We start from the raw sequence: 18,793 nt of genomic DNA on the forward strand, positions 1-18,793 counted from the left end.
AACCAAGAGCACAAAACAGAGCCTCCGATGTTAGTGCTCTGCTCTGCCCCCTCAAAATTTAATCTTTTCACAGTATTATTTATTTCACACTGAGCCGAACAAGCTCATGCATGCCGCTTTGCACACACTGAGCACCGATGAGGACCGCAGTGTGGAATAATTTTGTCTGAATGATGTAAAATGTAATATACATCATCGTTGCCGACTGAGACTGATTGTTGAGTAAAAGGTCTATTTTGACTTGAGCCGAGATATTGATGGGAAAGGGAGTTCACACATTATAAATACAGTCACGTTTCACTGCACAATGACAACCAATAACGGCATGCAAATAAACGTCATGCACTGCAACGAAAATTCATCAAGGTGAAAAGTGTAAAATTTCTGACTCTTTCATTAATACATAGTGTAATTAATGCATGGCATAATTAACGAGGGCCATGAAACATCTTAATATTAGCGGCAGAGTATTATCACGTTTGTCAGGACTGCTGCAGGGATATTTACAGCCTGATTGTTTACTTTGTGTTGTCAATTTGTTTGCGTGTTGGCAAAGTCAAAGTTGCCTGCGGAGTTAGCAGAAGTCGCCCCCAGGGTGTCCTACCCCGCATATTCAGTAAGCTCACTAAGGAGGGGAATTTTGTCACGCACAAGTGTTCCTGGGACATGTGGTATAGCCCTTCTGTTAGAGATACGCCTCAAACCACACACAGACATACATATACAGACGGGCACACCACCCTTAAAGCCGTCCTGATTGAATTTCCAATTGTTAATTCCGAGTGTCTTTTCCCCTTGCTCTAATGACATTTTCCTCAGGCTTTTTCATAAGTCCAGACACAAGCCTCCAGCTAACCTTTCGTGAGCACAGAGAGGTCCCTGCCACATCCTTGGTGATGACAGACAGAGACGGGCTTTACAGTAATTATTGGCAAAAGCAAAGGTCACCAAATCTGCAGTCTAATGCAAATGACCTCATTATATATTTTAGAACTGTTCCAAAAGCATGCAACATTCAATTAAACAAAAAGGGAGAATAAAGAAAGAGGGGAAAAAAAAAAAAAGGAGGTGGTGAGGAAGGTAGAGGTGGGGGATGGGCAGGCAGACCAGGACACTGCAGCAACAAAATAATGGCTTTAGATTTAAATACATGGTGTTTAACTGTCAGGACGGACGGACGGACGGATGGATGGATGGCCCCTTTTAAAAAAAAAAAAAAAAAAAAAAGTCTTTCTTATGTTAAAACAAAAATACTGTTTAGTAGAAATCAAACAATGGAAATAAGATATATAGATAAATACCTATCTTATTGTACAGTCAAATAGAACAGCATTCCCCCGTACAGACCATTCATTGTAAAAGTAACATTTTTGCTGACGTTTTGTGGATTATTGGAAATAATACCATATCAACAACCTAACTGGCCTCCCCTTAACAGGGAGGATTCCCTGTTCCTTCCCATTACAAGGACGCCATCTGAACTGCGTTCCTTCTTCGGGAGACCAGATTGTTGTTATTTGTACGACCACCAGCGGTCGCTTTACTTAACGTAGCTGTGGGTGCACAAAAAGACATTCTCGGATAGAAAGACGGATAGACAGAAAATAGAAATATATATAGAGAGACATTACATTATTACATTTCATTTAGCTGACGCTTTTATCCAAAGCGACTTACAATAAGTGCATTTCAACCATGAGGGTACAAAACCCAGAACAACAGGAATCAAGAAAATACAATTTCTTCAAGAAAGCCAAACGACAAAGTGCTATCAGTAAGTGTCATTTTAAGTGCTACTAAAGTTCTACTGTTCAACGTAAAGTCTGAAGAGGTGTGTTTTTAGTTTGCGGCGGAAGATGTACAGAGTTTCCTGCTGTCCTGATGTCGGTGGGGAGCTCGTTCCACCATTTAGGAGCCAGGATGGCAAACGGTCGTGATTTTGTAGAGTGTTTAAGCTCAGTGAGGGAGCAACAAGCCGATTGGTAGAAGCAGAGCGGAGTGAACGGACAAGTACAGAATACGCATAGACAGATGTAGTTCAATATAGATAGGCAGCAATCAGGTTAAATGTCACTGTTGGCTATCATAAAGAGGCAGATGGTGATGCGTGACATTTTGAACGACATTGACATGAGAGGGGAAAACAGCGCTTTGTAAGGACGTTTCCTCCTTTGTGTGTTTGTGACAGCTAATAGGCTCATTAGATAATGCAGCACTATCAGTTTCCTATCAGGTGGGTTATGCTGCTGAACGTGTGTGCAGTTTAAAATGAACCCAGTGAATCAGAAGGGTGAGAGAAGCCTTAAAGATGACATGTTTACTGTATCTGCACCTAATTAATGGTGGCTGCATATGTTTTCCTTCCTGCTGATGCCAACGACATTGGCCTTAGGCAAGGTAGCCATCTATTTGTTGGCTGCCCTGAAAGTGTCAAGCTAGCAATACTGATCCTGAAAGCTTTTTTTTACCACCTTGTCAGAGTTAAGGAAACAACTGTGTATTTTACAGCAGAGAAAATGAAAGGAGTATTAAACCTGGAGAAATACATTTTAATTGTCATTAAAATATTCAGAAATGAATTAGGATACTCGTATTAATACACAGACTGGGTGAATACAAAAGAAAATGGATATATATAGTATCGCTGGAAATATTACTGCTGTTGCTTAAAGCCCAGGGAGGAGAACAGCATTCTTAATTCTCAATTAATCACAATATGTGACATGAAAAATGTGATATTACGAACTTGCCTCCTCCTATGTATGACAAGTGCAAGAAATAATTGAAGGAAGAGTTCTTTGTATATGTAATTTCCTTTGATTTTGACTTCTAACAGAGAAGAAAATAGCCTATTATTGATCGGGTTAATGGTTTCAGCGTGTGCTGTCAAACCCTGCCGGACTGGTGGGACCTTAAAAGGAAATCTTGCTCAGTGCCCTGAGAGATTTTATTCTCGGTTGTATTTGGACAAAGTGCAACATAAGAATATACAAGCCGAAATGATTAAATGCTGTTGAATCCTTAAGTTTGTCACGGCAGCCTGGGTAGTTCCAACACTTCACCATTTGGGAATGCACTACTTCACTGGCTGTAAAGGTCCAGTTTAAAATCAAATGCACTGCCTGTGTCTGTTTGTGTTTGTACATGTGTTTATTAGTGGATTTAAGCATGTTGGAAGATATTTGTGTTTCTCTGTTACTGACAGTCACTTGTAGGAATATTAGCATAAGACCGGCTTAAACTATCCCTGCTGCCAGTTTACAAGATATTATGGCTTATCACGCCTGCTAACCCTTATTATCCGCTTGTTTTTATAATTTGCCTGACCAAACACGCTCACTTTAACAAACACAAAGCAAATAGCAGCACTTTGCTCGCTGGAAGGTTTTAAATTCTCAGCAAGCCTGCAAATGATCATGAATAGAGTTTGCCCTTGGGTCTTCATAGAAAGTGCAATATTAAGCAAACTGAAAATAATATTTGACAGCGGAGAGTAAATGTCATGCAGCTTTATAGATGTTTCTTGAAAGTGTGAAAATGAATCTGAATACAATGTCGTCCGTAAATGGGTCAACGCTGGTGTGTGGGTACTAAAGTCATTATTAGCAGTAAGCAGTTATTGGAAAGGCGGATGGAGCAGGATCATGAAATAAATTCTACCTTTATTTGTTTAATTTATCAGTTTGTTTTTTTTTAATTTTAAGGACTAACAAATACAATCAAATGACTTTTGTTTTTAAAGACTTAGTGATTCAGATTGAATACAGAGGTTGTTTTTTTTAACCAAAGTCTGCAATCACATTTAATAATAATAAAACCAATTGGCAAAGAGTAGCTGATGGTATTGAAAGCCCCTGATATTACTTTGACCTGTGAAACGTATGTGGCCTTTGTGTTAAAAATCTATCAGAATCACAGCTGAGGCGACTGAAGCAAGACTGAATCCAACAACACAAAACGGATGCAACTTTGGTTTTACGAGACAGAAAACAAATAGGGATAGGGCTCACGAGTTGGAGCACGAGCTCTCGCTCGGCTTTGCCGTGTTTCTCCTCCTGAGTGGGACCATATGGAGCACAGTGTGCAAGTCGAAAACAACTTCTGTGTTGCACCGGGTTCCAAACTAACACAATATAGCCCTGCATTTCTATCCGGCACACATTTAATGAGAAGAAGCACACACAGAGAAGTAGTACAGAAACACACACACACAGATGCATGCACATACAAAATAATGCAACCTCCTCACCACCACAAATAATCTTATCTAACAGCAGTCTGACACCTGCGGTGAGAGAACACTTCCCACAAGTCCATTCTCACAATCAGACCACTGAGGGGAGATCAGTCAACCAGGAAAACTAAATTCACCAAAATATCTCTTCTTCTTCCTCTGTCTGCCCTGCTCCCTCAATCTGGCTCCTGCCTTAGAGACCAAAGGTGCTCTGCCATCTGCTGGTCACCTTAGAAAGTACATTTTTCATCAGATGGCCACAAACGTGTTTGTCTTCTGTGTTCCCCTGGTAGAGCTGATTGATTTTTTTCATTTCCCTGTCATCCCCTCTGTGTCGAACACCTCTGTACTGCTGTTTTGCTGACTTCAACACTTGTTGACACAACAAAATGACAAAGCTGTTTATTTGATATTACTAACCTTTAAATAGAATAATGCATGTCATTTTCTGACGTATTATTGTGTATTTCTTTTTTTTTTTTTTTTGGAAAAAACATTTGAGTATCACACTCTATTCCCCACAGTTTTCATCCACAACCCTGACAAGCTGTACCATTCCATAAAACATCAAATCAAGTGACACATTAGCAGCTGATAGACATCGCCTCCTGTCAACATAACATTCAGGTTTTCCTCTGGGCTCATCCATAAAATGCATCACAGTCCCAGTCAGGCAAGGCTCTATTTTGATGACATAAACACAGTCAAAAACAAGCTTTTCAAAATGCTTAAAAAAGATGAAAGACACAAAGATAAAAAGAGTTCCCAAGCATGTTTCTGTAAGTAACACTCAAATAAAAAGTGACAAATAAATCACAATCTCCCCCGTCTTTGATTCTGACGCTAATATTGACGTAGTCTGCTCCTGCTGCCTCTCCAGAGTCTAAGTATGCTGCCTTCTGCTTTTCATCATTAAATCATAGCGAGGCAGTTCTGAGAAACATCTGCATTCTGCCACATCCACAATGACGTCTGATCAGTCACTCCCCCACTCTTTGGTTCAGCACAAATACACACACACACACACACACACACACACACACACACACACACACACACACACACACACACACACACACACTTTACAAGGCCACTCTTCCAAGCTTGCAATTTGGGAAATGGGTCATATGTGACTTGGATTTATGTATCTTTGTGTTTGTCGTTGTGCTCTTGTGTGTGTGTGTGTGTGTGTGTGTGTTATGTCTAACTGCAGTGTGCTTGGTTTACAGAACACTGGCTGAGCATGTGATTATTAGCACAGTCCATCATTTTGACTCTTTCCGGGCTAAATGATCTTATGCAGATTTATGGATGCAGTATACAGATTGCATGTTTGTTTATTTATCCATTTTCTGTCTCACCGACATAAGAGACCGTTTTTTTTTTTTTCACGGAAAGAAAAAGACATAAATCCATGTGTAGTCACGCAGTTTGTTTGTCACCAGTCTCACACTCTCACCTGTCATCTTTCACAGATGACAGCAGCTGTGACAAGCTCCATCTTGCTGGTGCCCTCAAGTCCAATTTGTTTTCTTTTCATGTCTGCACCTCCCTAATAAACTACATCTCATCCCAGTTTCCGACATTAGCATGAACACCCCTCCCTTGTGTTATATACTTGTTAAAAAAAATCCTCATACCTTAGCCTGATTTCATGTTCACAGAGACATCACATTTAAAGTGATAAATTATAAATTATGTGACACAATAGAGTAGCAGTTTAAAATAATAACAATAAGATAATAAGACAGGAAACCTTTTTAAATGTGTTAATGAAACTGATAAACCCAAAAAATATCGTTCAAAGGTACCTGATACGTTAATTAAAATATCACATCTCAAAAACGGATTTTATCAAATCTTTTACGCTATTGATTGATATTTGTGACCACATGGTGGCAGCATAAAATTCTGTCATGCAACAACAATATAGTGTCACTGTTGTGAATTCTTCACTGACGGAGACAATAAAGTTAAGTTTGAAACTTTATTTTGACGTCACGAACTGTTTCCGCTTCCGGTTGTGCTAATCGTATCTGTTACGCAGGACCAGATCGAGTCACTGATGACAAACTCTTTCACCATCTTTCACCAAGTTACGATACTGTATTGCCAAACTTAATACAGTAAAGTGTGGATCAAACAGATGTCTGCGTGTTCTCTGACCGGAACCCCGTAGTGGTCAATTTAATCTTTCCACCAGTCTCCCAGGGGTCGAATCCCCAACAGTCACCTAGTAAACAACCGACGGAAATTTGGCTATCAAACACTCGTGACAAAGATATGTAATGGAGGCAGTTCAACGCTGAACTTTATTATCCAAAACGACATGATTGCATTGAAACAGTAATATTCACCGGCAATTTGATCACTATAATTACCTCTAAATAAAGACCCCAAAAACCCCAAACATATCAAATAATTTATAAATTACCCCCAATCATCTTTTTACTCCATTGTGATCTGTAAAAAAAACATTTTTATATCGGCACATAACGCATAGCATATACGCCAATACCAATACATCTGAAACATGGGCCGATATTAGCCAATAAAATCAGCCAACCAATAAATCACTCAGATTCTTATATGGCAGGTGACTCAGCTCAAAAATAAGAATTACTTCAGATTCATCTTTCTCACTACTTACTACCGAAGTCCAACCTTCACACTCCTCTGGGCTATGTTTGGTGTCCACCAACTCCTGACGGATATACTCGGCTTCATAGTCTCTAAATTCTCCGCAAGTCTCCGATGCTATCTATTTATTCGGTATTACACACGAGTAGCCTTCATCAGTGAATTTTTCCGTTGTTAATATAAAAATGTTGGTTAGTGCAGTCAGTCCAGGTTGATTTGTCAACATCTTTCGTTACTTCTGGTAAAAGGAAGTGCATTTTCATCAATGACACGCAAAAAGACCACTAGAGGGCGGCCAATCCCGTTGAATAGCTACGCTGTAAAATTTTGTAAAAAAAATAAAATAAAGAAGATCCAATACAAATTGAGAAACGCCTGTTTATATCACATTCAATCAAACTGCTGGCTCATATGACCCATCTTGTTATGTTAATGAAGAGTAGTAGAGGTGACGGTTGAAAAGATCACCCAGCGTGAACTCCTCATTAAAACCTTATGAGGTGTTATTGGCGGCTGAAAATCTATAAATATTTCAAATTTCATCTCAATTATAGAACAAAATCTTACAACATTGTTTACTAGGTGCGAGTCTGCTGAAATCCAAATGACTTTTGAAAGCTTATGAAGTGTTTCACGTTATACGATAGTGTAGCAGAGCCAAGTTCAAGCCACTCAGAATTGACCTTACAACAATAATATAAATTGGCTGAAACCAACCCCTTTGATTTTTACTCAATTTATTTCATTTCGCTACAACCAAAAATATAATAGATACTGCCACAAGGTTAATATACATTTTATATAATATTTTTGTTCTATCACAAACATCTTGAGTAAAACAATACATTTTCTACTTTATGGGGCACAAAGCTCAAGACACAAACCTTCAAGGATTATCTTGTCTTCAGAATAGTTCTGTAAGTATCTTAAGTTAGGCGTAAACTGCAGCTAACCGGCACCGAGGTGGTTGAGCTGACCAAGTCTGACACTACAAGCTGCCTACAGCTGAAAACATGAAATGAATACAATGCCTAAGCATGCGTGTCTAACGCTTACTTACAGTAGCTCCATCCAGCTAGCCTACAGATGGGTGAATCTTCCCAGCCTCCCTGTGGTCGGTTTGCTCTGCATCACTGATGGCATATGGACTTTTATATTTTACATTTTAGTGTACAAAAACAGAAGGAAAAAAAAAAAAAAAAAAAAAATCAGGAAGCTCCACAGTTTACTTGAACAGTCTCCTGCAAACGGGTGAAATTTCATCTATAATTAATGTTAGCTACCACCACCCGGGGCTAGAGAAGGACATCTTTGACTCATCTACTCTTTCTTCCCCTCCACCCTGCAGTGACCTCTTACCTCTCACACAGCTCTCTCTCTCTCTCTCTCTCTCTCTCTCTCTCTCTCTCTCTCTCTCTCTCTCTCTCTCTCTCTCTCTCTCGCTTTCCCTCTCCATTTCCAACTTTGGTGTGCCGTTAAATAGCCTGACTTGGCTGAGTGAGAGCTGCGAGACAGTTGTAGTTCAACCAGCTTCCCTACCGTGCCCTGAGCAGAGCTGAAGAAACCTGGGTAACTGCCACGGAGCATTAGCTACAACGTTAACCACAACTGACTCACTCATCGGTTCTACCCTCTGCCGACATCCACAGCCATAAAATGAGAGACACAGCAATTTTTCTCCATGTGTGTCTCCTGCATCAGGATGAAGGATTTGACACTCAGAGACAGTTAACTACAGAGCAGAGCAGGCTAGGCCCTGAGCACTGCATGGGGAAGCTTGATGTGTTTATGAGTTACAGTCCATGTGATCTTGCTGCACTCAGCTGTAGACAGTGTACACTGAAGTCGCTGTTCTGTGGCACCACCGAGGGTGCAAGCTTTTTATTTACTCGCAACAAATGCTTCGGAGACATACCTCTGTGTCACTGTCCTAATCAAATGAATTCGAAATAATAAAAGAGAACCAAAAATAAATAAAATACATTCGTGTTGCATTAAAAACGACAAATTTATTTATACGCTCGCAAAACCAAAGCACAGTCACAGTGTACTCTATGATTCATAATAACCTACAACCCTATTAGCTGTCATGAAATCCTATTTGCGATTTCATTACATCAAATAGGTACAGAGACACACATTTGTTTAGTTGGATCTCTGTTTATCCTGTGGAAATAATGGCTATTTACACAGCCATGATTATCCAGCTTTGAGAGATCAAATGTAAATCAATGCAGCAGAGAGTTGTACTGATCTAAATAATAATAATAAAAAATAAAAAATAAAAAATAAAAAAAATTGCCACACAAATATCGAAGAATTGCAAAATGTTTTTGTTAGTTTCCGGAACAGCACAAAAACAGATCTATTGAGATATGACTTTTCTTTATTTCTTTGTGTTCACCATGTTAAAGATAACAGCAGACAGATAACTCTCTATAACTACTGTAAAAAAGAGAAACCATTTCCACAGACACAATTTCACACGTCTCATCTATTTACTGGATATAATGTCCAAGCCAAGCAACACTGTGGATGTTAAGTGTAATTTTCTTCATGTTTGTTTTTCACCGCCCACTTTTCTTCATCTAAAATTGAGGGCTTGGAAGAAAAATGATCTGAAAAATTCAATTTCTATTCCCAATACTCCAAATAATTAGGAGCCACTTCAATACAAACACATGCATTCTTTGACTGATTGTACCCGAACCGCCACATCCATGTAGACACAAAGCAATGTAAGTTCATTTGCAGCTCTTTCGTAGCTGTACACTTAAGAAAATATTCCCTCCTTTTATATCCCATAACACTTTCTTTTCTCTTTGATACCCTCTGTTAACAATGCATTCTATTTATTTATCTGTTAATGGAAATCAGGTATTATGAGAGTGTTAATCTAATACATTTCAGCTGGAAATATGGTGTTAATTCGCACATTAAATTCACAAGCTTTTAAATGATCACAATCTCTCATTTAAGTGTTGAATCCAACTGACTGGAAAATTTGTGAAGTGCAATAAAGTGCTAAAACTTAATGACATGGACAACAACTGATTAGTCCGATACTGCAGCGTGATAGCGGCTGTTTCAAGAGAATTAAACAATAAACGGTAATCTCTCTCACTGCTCTAACCAGAGTTTTTAAGTTATGGTCTGAAATGGAAAGCCTTTGTTGAATATTACACAACACAAATAAAAGCTCTTACACTATATCTGAAACAGCAAGGGGAGAAGAATGCTTTGTAATCTGTGTCTTTGCTAAAACACTTGACAAGGCGACTTGTAACCGCTCACAGAAGCAGCAGATGTTCATGTCACTTTATAATGGGGAGGCCGTGATAACGGAAATGATGGCTGATGCTCAAGCACCATGGCAAGGTGTTGACAGTGCCACCAAATATCACTATCGACACCCTGCACTTGCAGCATGTGCCAGTCGTTATGGTGTTACATGGGCCGCCACATTAGACACACAGTACAGGGGGCCTTAGTATACCAAGGTGATAAAGGTTGACTGAATAGCCTACAATAATCTGACATAAGATATTATTGTATATTGCGCAAGGTTTTTGCGTGTTGCATGTAAAAGATGTTCTGCATTTTCAATAAACGTACACTTTTTTTATTCTGATTGAAGTTATTCTGATTCAAGATTTGAGGTCAACTGTTAGCATCGTATGTGATAATAAGCTCTATTGTGTACATGGTCCGTGTTATTCACACGAAACAGCTGTGTCACAAAAGTGATGAATACTTTACGTATTTCATCACCTCATTTATTTTTTTCTACCAAATTCTGACCGGCCCTACTCTGCCTCTGATTGGCTCGTACTTGTTGCCTTCATTGTTGGGTTGGTGAGTTCGCGATGGTAATCAGAGGAAGAGTAAGGGGCGGTTCGTCACAAAATGCGGTTGGGAAAAGAATTAAAGCTGAAGATAGATATCTATCATCTTTTCCCCGCAGCAGTTGCCATTATTGCGTTGCTCTTAATCAATGGACAGCTTCATAGCAGTGCAAGCTCGGCGTGCAATGATCAAAACTAAAACCAACCTAAACTCTGGTCCGGTTCAGCTTGTAACTGCCGTATTTTGGAAGAAGTGGTGGAGAAACATACGGTGCAGCCACTCGCATTTACGTCAAGACGAAGAGCATGCACAGGAAGAAAGAAATCGGTTTCATACTTTACATGGCATCCCGTTTTCTTTAATCGGTTGATGAAAACGTTTCAACTACCCCTCTGAAACTGATACGAATTTCAATCAGTTTGGACCTGTTAATTCTAAATGAAATGTTAATATGGAACATTTTTATTCAGTTTGGGGCTTTTATACCAATTTTATTCAGAATATCAGGCACCGTGTAAATGTGACTTTGAATGTCTTTAATGCATATTATAATATAAAGTCAATATACTGTTTGCTATGTAATCAGTAGGACTCTGGTCCTCCACAAACCATGACCGGTTTAAATGAAAACGAAGGTGGAAGAATGTATCATGAGAAATTAAATATTCAACATACAGCTGATTAGTTTAACATCCATGTCCACATTTACACAGTGTGTGGATTTTTGTGTGTACATGCATACGTGTAAAATGTATGCATTAAGATGTGTGTGCCTGCTTTAAACATATATTTATGGGAATTTGTGGGCAACTATGACAGGCTCTGGAGAGGATTTAAAACAGTTTGATACAGTACATGTCAAATATGTGAAGACTGTTCTGCAAAAGTAACTTAAGCTTGGGCATACTGCTGCACTTCAACCTCAGGATCATACCGAAATAATGAAGAGGTTAAATACCGTATGTACAATATGTAGATTGGACACCTTGTGTACTTGCATTTTTCCCATGCTTAATGTGTGTGATATATACATCCATAGCCTGTACTGTATGGCAGTACGACGAATGAAGGAGGCTTCATTTTTATCGTCATGGCTGCACAGCACCTTGGATTTGTAACACATCAGGTATACACACCTGCCAGGAAATTAGAAACAAACTTTTTCGGAGAGGACAGTCACAGTAAAGGAAATACAATTAAGGTTGGCCTTAATAATTAATTTTCTGGTCAATGATCTTCCCAAGCAATAATTCTGATGCAACTAATCATCTGGAAAATAAGAATCACCCGGACCTTTTTCCATTTGTTTTGTTACCAAGCAGACAGCAATTTCCCTCCAACCGTTCCTCGTGAAAGCGAGACGCCAGCATAATGCATAGTGGTGGATAGTGTTTCGCAGTGCATAATTTGTTTTTGTTTGGATGTGGTCGCCTGCCCGTTTGCATTTTGGGAGACTGTGACAGAAAAGGAACAGTTCTCTGTCTCTCTCCTCGCTGCATTTTCTTTTTTTCACTGATGGAAAACCACTCAGCAGAAAATGTAGACCAAAGAAGCATCATACACTTGTGTACGTTGTTGAAAAACTACCTTTTTTTTTTACCCATTGTGAGCATCCAGCAGGAGACTCGAGAAAAACAACATGAGAGATTTACAGAGTACAAAAAAATGTATATTAATCAGCCAGACAGCATATTTCCACTATGAGGGATCCATGTGTTACACTGTAGGTTTTGTAATGTACATGGCTGATGGCTCTTTTGTTATGCGTTCTATTGGTTTACAAATGTCCGAACTAATAAAGACCTTAATGCTGTTGTAATAATGTTTTATGGTTGTTGTAGTGTCATGAAGGAGTTGTTTTGCATTGGATGCAGCCTGTTAAATACTGGATACGTTGGCCTACCAGCAGGGTAACCGGGGTTACAAATACATTATGACTTGTTTCTTACGAACATAGATTCACTGCAATATACTGTCTGTTCTCCTCAGATCTGACTTCACCTCTTAGCCAAAAAAAAGCATGGCATCAAAACAGAAAGACAGAAAAAGAAAGTACCATGACAAGAACTGAAGATATCCACAGCAGGGTAGCAGTGTGTCTCTGACCACTTTGGAGTAAATCCAGTAAGAAACGTTGACATCCTGGTGTGAAGATACACTTTTTGCCTTTTTACAGCATACTTGGAAAAAAAACCATGATGCTCAGGCTGTATAGTACAATCCAGATTCTATCTTAGGGTCTGGATAAATGTAGTAGGGGGAGGACGTGGTAAAAAGTCATCGACAATACACAGTACTATCTTTTTTTTTTCATGGCTTATCCCATTAATGTAAAACTTTGCTATATCAAGGAGTTGGTTAAAATTGCAGCACAGAAGCTCAATTAAATTTCTACCGGTGATATTAAACAGCCGGTGGCATGGTCACACTCGTCATAACAATCATAGAACATCTGGTACCTTTTTCAGTAATCTCAAAATTGTCAATATTCAGCCACAACCAGCCTCCTCTCCAGTCTTAGAGTCCCTGCAGTTGAAATTAACTCTTTTCAATGTCAGATCGTTGGCCAGTAAATCTTTTCTGGTTAATGATCTCATAATTGATAGCTAAATTTGCACTGTATGTTCCTAGTTGAAACATGGCTGAACAACACTACTGGTGAAGCAACACTGATAGAGGCTTGTCCTCCTAACTATACATTATATCAGTCAGCTAGACAAAACCAGGGTTACACATGGATCATGTTTCAGTATGTGAATTACCTATCTCTGACCACCACTGTATATTTTATGATGTGATTGTAACCATGCCAAAGACTTACTGTAAAGGGAAATTCTACTTCAAAAGAGACTCCTTGATGAAAGGGCTGAAGCTAAATTCTCTGAGATGATGAGCAGTTGAGCCATACAATCACAAGTGCTCTTCAAATGACACGGTTGAGCACTTCAATAACACTCTGTCATCTGTTTTAAATACTTTTGCACCTTTAAAGGTCAGAAAGAAGTCGACTGGTCGAATCTCCCCGTGGTTCAACAATGACAGTGTGAAGGAGAACAAGAGAAGTTGTTGGGCAGCTGAAAGAAAGTGGTGGAAAACTGGACTCACAGTTCACTGTGATAGATACAAAGAAGCCATGACTTCCTATAACATAGCAACACGTCTGGCTAAATAATTACTTTTCTAAGATTATTACAGAGACTACTGTGAACTCAAGAATATCGTTCTCCACTATTGAGCAGCTACTCAACACTAAATTGATGCCCTCCACATCTCGACATCAAAATGTAAAGAACTGGCACTGTTCTTCAGAAACAAAGCCACTTCAATCAGAGCCAGTGTTTCTGCTGATGTAAACACAGACGAACCCAAAAAATATTGTAACACGGATGCAAACATGGACAAATTCACCTCCATCACATTAACTGAGCTTTGTAAGATTGTCACCAGGTGTAACTCCTCCACCTCCTGTATTGACCCGATACCAACAGTGTTTTTTTAAGCAGGTATTCAACAGCACATCCGTTCAAAGAGGCATTTTCCCAGATCCCTTTAAAACAGCTGTTGTAAGACCATTACTAAAGAAACCCAACCTCGATGTCAACGCATTGACCAGCTATAGGCCAAATATCCAACCTTCCATTTATTAGTAAGATACTTGAAAAAGATAGTTTCAGTGCAAATAAACTCCTTTCTTGAACAAAACAATGTCCTGGAGGATTTTTGTTCTCACTCTACATGCTGCCACTGGGGAACATCATTAGACAGCACAATGTTTGTTTTCATAGTTATGCAGATGATACACAACCGTACATCGCCTCTGAACCAAATGATAATGCAGCTATGCGCTCCAACACTGAATTTGTTTTTGCAATAAATAAATGGATGAGCGATAATTTCCTAAAAACGAGGATGAAACAGAAATCCTCCTCGTCGGCCCCAAAACAAAAAGAGAAATCGTAGAAAATGATCTGGGACAACTAACTCCGGGGGTACGATCAGAGGTAACAAGTCTGGGTGTAATCTTAGACTCAGCATTAATATTGCTTATTTTATATTTTAACTCTATTTTTTTTTTAAATTTATTTTTTTAATGCATTTTATCGGTTCTTATGCATTTTATCGATTCTCATGCATTTTATCTGCAGAGTCTGGAGGTGTGTAATACCTCCTATGTCCATAATGCATGTGCTTCAGGTTGAGTTTGTTTTACAGCTTCTATTTTTCTTACAACTGTCTTTAATGATGGATATATGTTAAAAACAATTATCTCATGGCCGCAATTCCAACTATGACCACTACGTTAAAATCACTGCACTCATCAGGGCTAATACATAGTCCAATATAAATCTTTCAAAAACTACGCTAGGCACCAGTGCCCTATCAGTTTTCTTGTTTTTGATGGTAACTGTAGGCCAGAAGAGACCAGATGCTGAAGTCATTTCCCACTTTGTCATGTCTAAAACTCCTTCAAACAGAGGTACATCCTTGCCAGTTACCTAACCTACTAAAAGATTCAGTTGAATTGCTGACAATTTTAAAACAACTACAGTGACACTCACATGGACCTTTTATTACTTCATCTTTGCCGCTGGACAGGGCCCTTGGTCTGAAATCACTGGCTTGACCAATATACTGAGTTGTTGTTTCCTCGCTTGGCAGTAGGCTTTAAATAGAGAACATTTTCCATGCTGCTAAGTTCTCCACTGAGCAATTGTAGAGCTTTCTTAAGATCTCCTGTAGAGAACCGCAGCCTCTGTTGTCAGTTCATTGAGTCTCCCCGCCTGATCTGGCCGAGCTGCACAGGAGGATCCCGTTCAATAATATGCCGTTCAGCGAGAGAATGTTGACTTCCTCTTATGTTCCAATAAAATAAGGTCAACTCTTACCACAAACCATCAACAAGAAAGTTTTAACTTCAGTGCCTCAACATTATAACCAAATATTTGCTAGCGTTACCTTACTTTTGCACGATATAGACCTTGATAACCCCTGTTGTGTGAAATGGATAAAATATTTGCTGCATTCTACCCGCATCAAGCTCACTTTGTACTTCCTTTCGTTCCATCTTTTCATTCTGTTTTGCTCTTTCGTCACCTTTTCTTTTTGTCCTACATGTTTTTGTGACCCACTCAGATGCAGCTTTTGTAGACTAAGTACTTCCACCGAGAGCCTGAGGCAGGATGCCCTGATTTCCCACAGCGGGAGAAAGGCTTGCCTGTGACGGCCATGCCTTTTATGCAGGTGCTGGGGTTGTGGAGGTAGATTTATGTACTTAAGAGTTGATTTCTCTTGCTACCATCCCCAATGACTCACTTCAGCCTTTTCTAGTATTTGTTTATCTTTAGCTTGAAGTCACCTTTGATTAAAATAATTAAACTACTCACATGCTCATTTGTCACGTGCTGTCAGCACAAGCAGAGACGTGTTTTCGTATAAATATTTAGGAAGGAGGCTTGTTTGATCATAGCATTGTACATGAAGTTGTATCTGATAGTTACATCGTACAGTGATGATGACAGAGGCCAGCAGGGACAAATGCAGGATTGCAGTAACAGGCAGTGTCAGTGAAGCTTCGTGAATGAGGACGACAGATCATCTGTGTGCAGCCCTGCTGCATTTCTGTAGTCATCAACAGCCTCCAAGCCATTTTTGCCCAGTGGTCAACATACCAGCTGGAGGGCAGTGGATATATTGTCCATCTCCCTGGGAGGTAATTATTTTTTTTGCTTCCGATTATATTAAAAATAATAATAATAATAATAATAATAATTTACATACACTTGTTATTTTTGCAAAGCCAAATTAATATTTTATTGTAGTTTCGATGTACAGACATCTTAGGTTTGAGAAGAATTCTAAATTACTGAACTTTAGCAGTAAGACTTTTAATCTTGTGCATGATTACTAAACATGGTAAAAAGGGAGGAAGTTGATTTTGGTTAGTGATAGGTCAGGATTTCCAAATAGTCATTAAATCATAGATCAGAGAGTTTATGCAACTATTGTTTTGTCTAAGAAACCCTTGTTTTTACCGGCGCCTGGCAGTATGCATCATTCATCATATGCATCAGTATACCACCACTGTCTGGTGGTAATGCAACTAAAAGCTCTTTGCAACCTGTAGTTACGCAAAAAAAGAAGCACATGTTACTACCAGGCTCCAGTAAAACATGTGGTGCTGTGAGATTAGATGCTACTGCACAAACAGCTGAAACATGCAGAGACAACGCCAGCTGTCAAAGAAATATATGTGGAACTCCTTAAAAAAAAAAAAACGCAAATGAGGTGCAGTGCAAATTTTAAAACTAACTTTTCTTAAGTTACACCACAACTATTCACAGTCATTTGAGAGCAAAGCACTGAGCAGACGGTCCATCCACAGATCAACAATCAGTGGCTCGCTTTGTCACCAGATGAAGGTTTGATGTTGGACGTGCAGCGCAAACAATGGCCCTCATCTCAAAGATGACAGCTAAAGACATGCTTCATCAGCTTTTGTCCAAGGGAACACGAATGAGTCTCTCATTTGTGTGTGTGTGTGTGTGTGTGTGTGTGTGTGTGTGTGTGTGTGTGTGTGTGTGTGTGTGTGTGTGTGTGTGTGTGTGTGTGTGTGTGTGTGTGGCAGCAGCGGGGATTGGGGAATGTGTAAATGTATATAAGGGTGTCTTTGAATAATGGTTCCCAGTGACTGTCAAATAGTAATGAAAGGTCCATCTTTAAAGGTAGTTTATACAGTAAAATAGTTTGTTAAGGTTTCTATTAAGAGGCAACAGGATGTTTGTATATTATTTCTTGGCAGGTCGTTCTGTTTAGACATGGTTGACAAGGGTCAAATTTAAGTATAAGCTGTTCAAAAACAATGCAAATTGGTATTGTTTCCAAACGGTGGACCTTCCCAGGGCCAAAATCTTAAAATAGCATGATTCCCCCCATTGCAGCAGAAACAGCTGACGGAGTCAATTTGTCCACCACAGTTTTTGGAAGGTGTAATGAAACTCAGTGCAGGAAAAAATGCACATCTGGGGAATGGCTGCTTCCAGCACTTAACCCACAGTTAAAATCATAAATCAGACTGCAAGCATAGCAGAAAAATATACAGTTTTTATTAGTGTGACATATTGACCAGATCTCCAATATCCATTCATTTTTCTGTATTACAAAGTAAAGGAACAAATTTAAATCCAGTCACTTAATGCCAAAATATTCCACAATCAGAGTAAGACAGATCCAGCGTTTCTGGTTACGGATGCAGGCCTGTCACGCACCCCCATGATATGAAGGTGGCATTTCTTTCCCTGTGATATTTTCAGTTTGGCACAAAGACATGTTTTCCAAGGCGAGGATATACACTCAAAATAATGTTTGCTGTTGAAGAACATCCCGGAGCAATAACTTATTACACATCTAGTAATAAAATCCCTAGAGAGAAAAAAAAACAAGGATGTCTGTGAGTTACATAAGCTGTAATACGAGCTCAGCTCTTTCTTTTTTTTTTTTTGTAAAGATGGGTACCTCCACTGCCTATCCATATAAAAGAAAACTAAATGGCATAGACTCACAACTACCGGTAAACACGTGTTTATAAATTTGCATGTGCTCACTTGGGACTCACTTACAAGCTGCCAAAAATGATTCCAACTGGGACACAGTACTGTCACATAAAAAGGCAATGTATATTGGTTTTTCCTCTCACCATCCCTTGTTACCAATTTATGACGGAACAGAAAGGAGTAGACAGACATTATTGGTGTGAGGAAAATGCTGATGACAGACAGGACCAAGAGGAAAAAAAAAAGCAGGAGGCAAGTCGCATTATTAGTTTAAAAGAGACAGCTGCAATATTTAAACAATCCTTCACGATAGCTGACTCAATGGCTCACTGGCAGCGTGTAAACAAACTTAATGTCTACAGCCTGTATCGCCATGAATCTCATAACCCATCTTGGCCCCGGAGCCTTTTCTGAGCCTCCTTCACAAGTCCACCGGCTTATCACATAAACGATTATTGACTGCTTTGCGAGTCATCAATACCATCAGTGCAGCTTTACATACAGTAAGCTTCGCAACTTCATC

The 18,793-nt window shown here is 39.3% G+C and overlaps 1 protein-coding gene across 8 annotated transcripts in view; it reads right to left on the reverse strand.

Moving 5' to 3' along the window:
- Positions 1-18,793, reverse strand: part of LOC138620528 (protocadherin-9) — a 198,051-nt gene that overhangs the window by 59,205 nt on the left and 120,053 nt on the right. The gene's annotated exons all lie outside the window — the stretch shown is intronic.

The sequence above is a fragment of the Brachyistius frenatus genome, unplaced genomic scaffold, assembly GCF_029030835.1.
Source record: "Brachyistius frenatus isolate BFR_SWC_R1_liver_20210118 unplaced genomic scaffold, ASM2903083v1 Contig_24, whole genome shotgun sequence".
NCBI classification, from domain to species: Eukaryota; Metazoa; Chordata; class Actinopteri; family Embiotocidae; genus Brachyistius; species Brachyistius frenatus.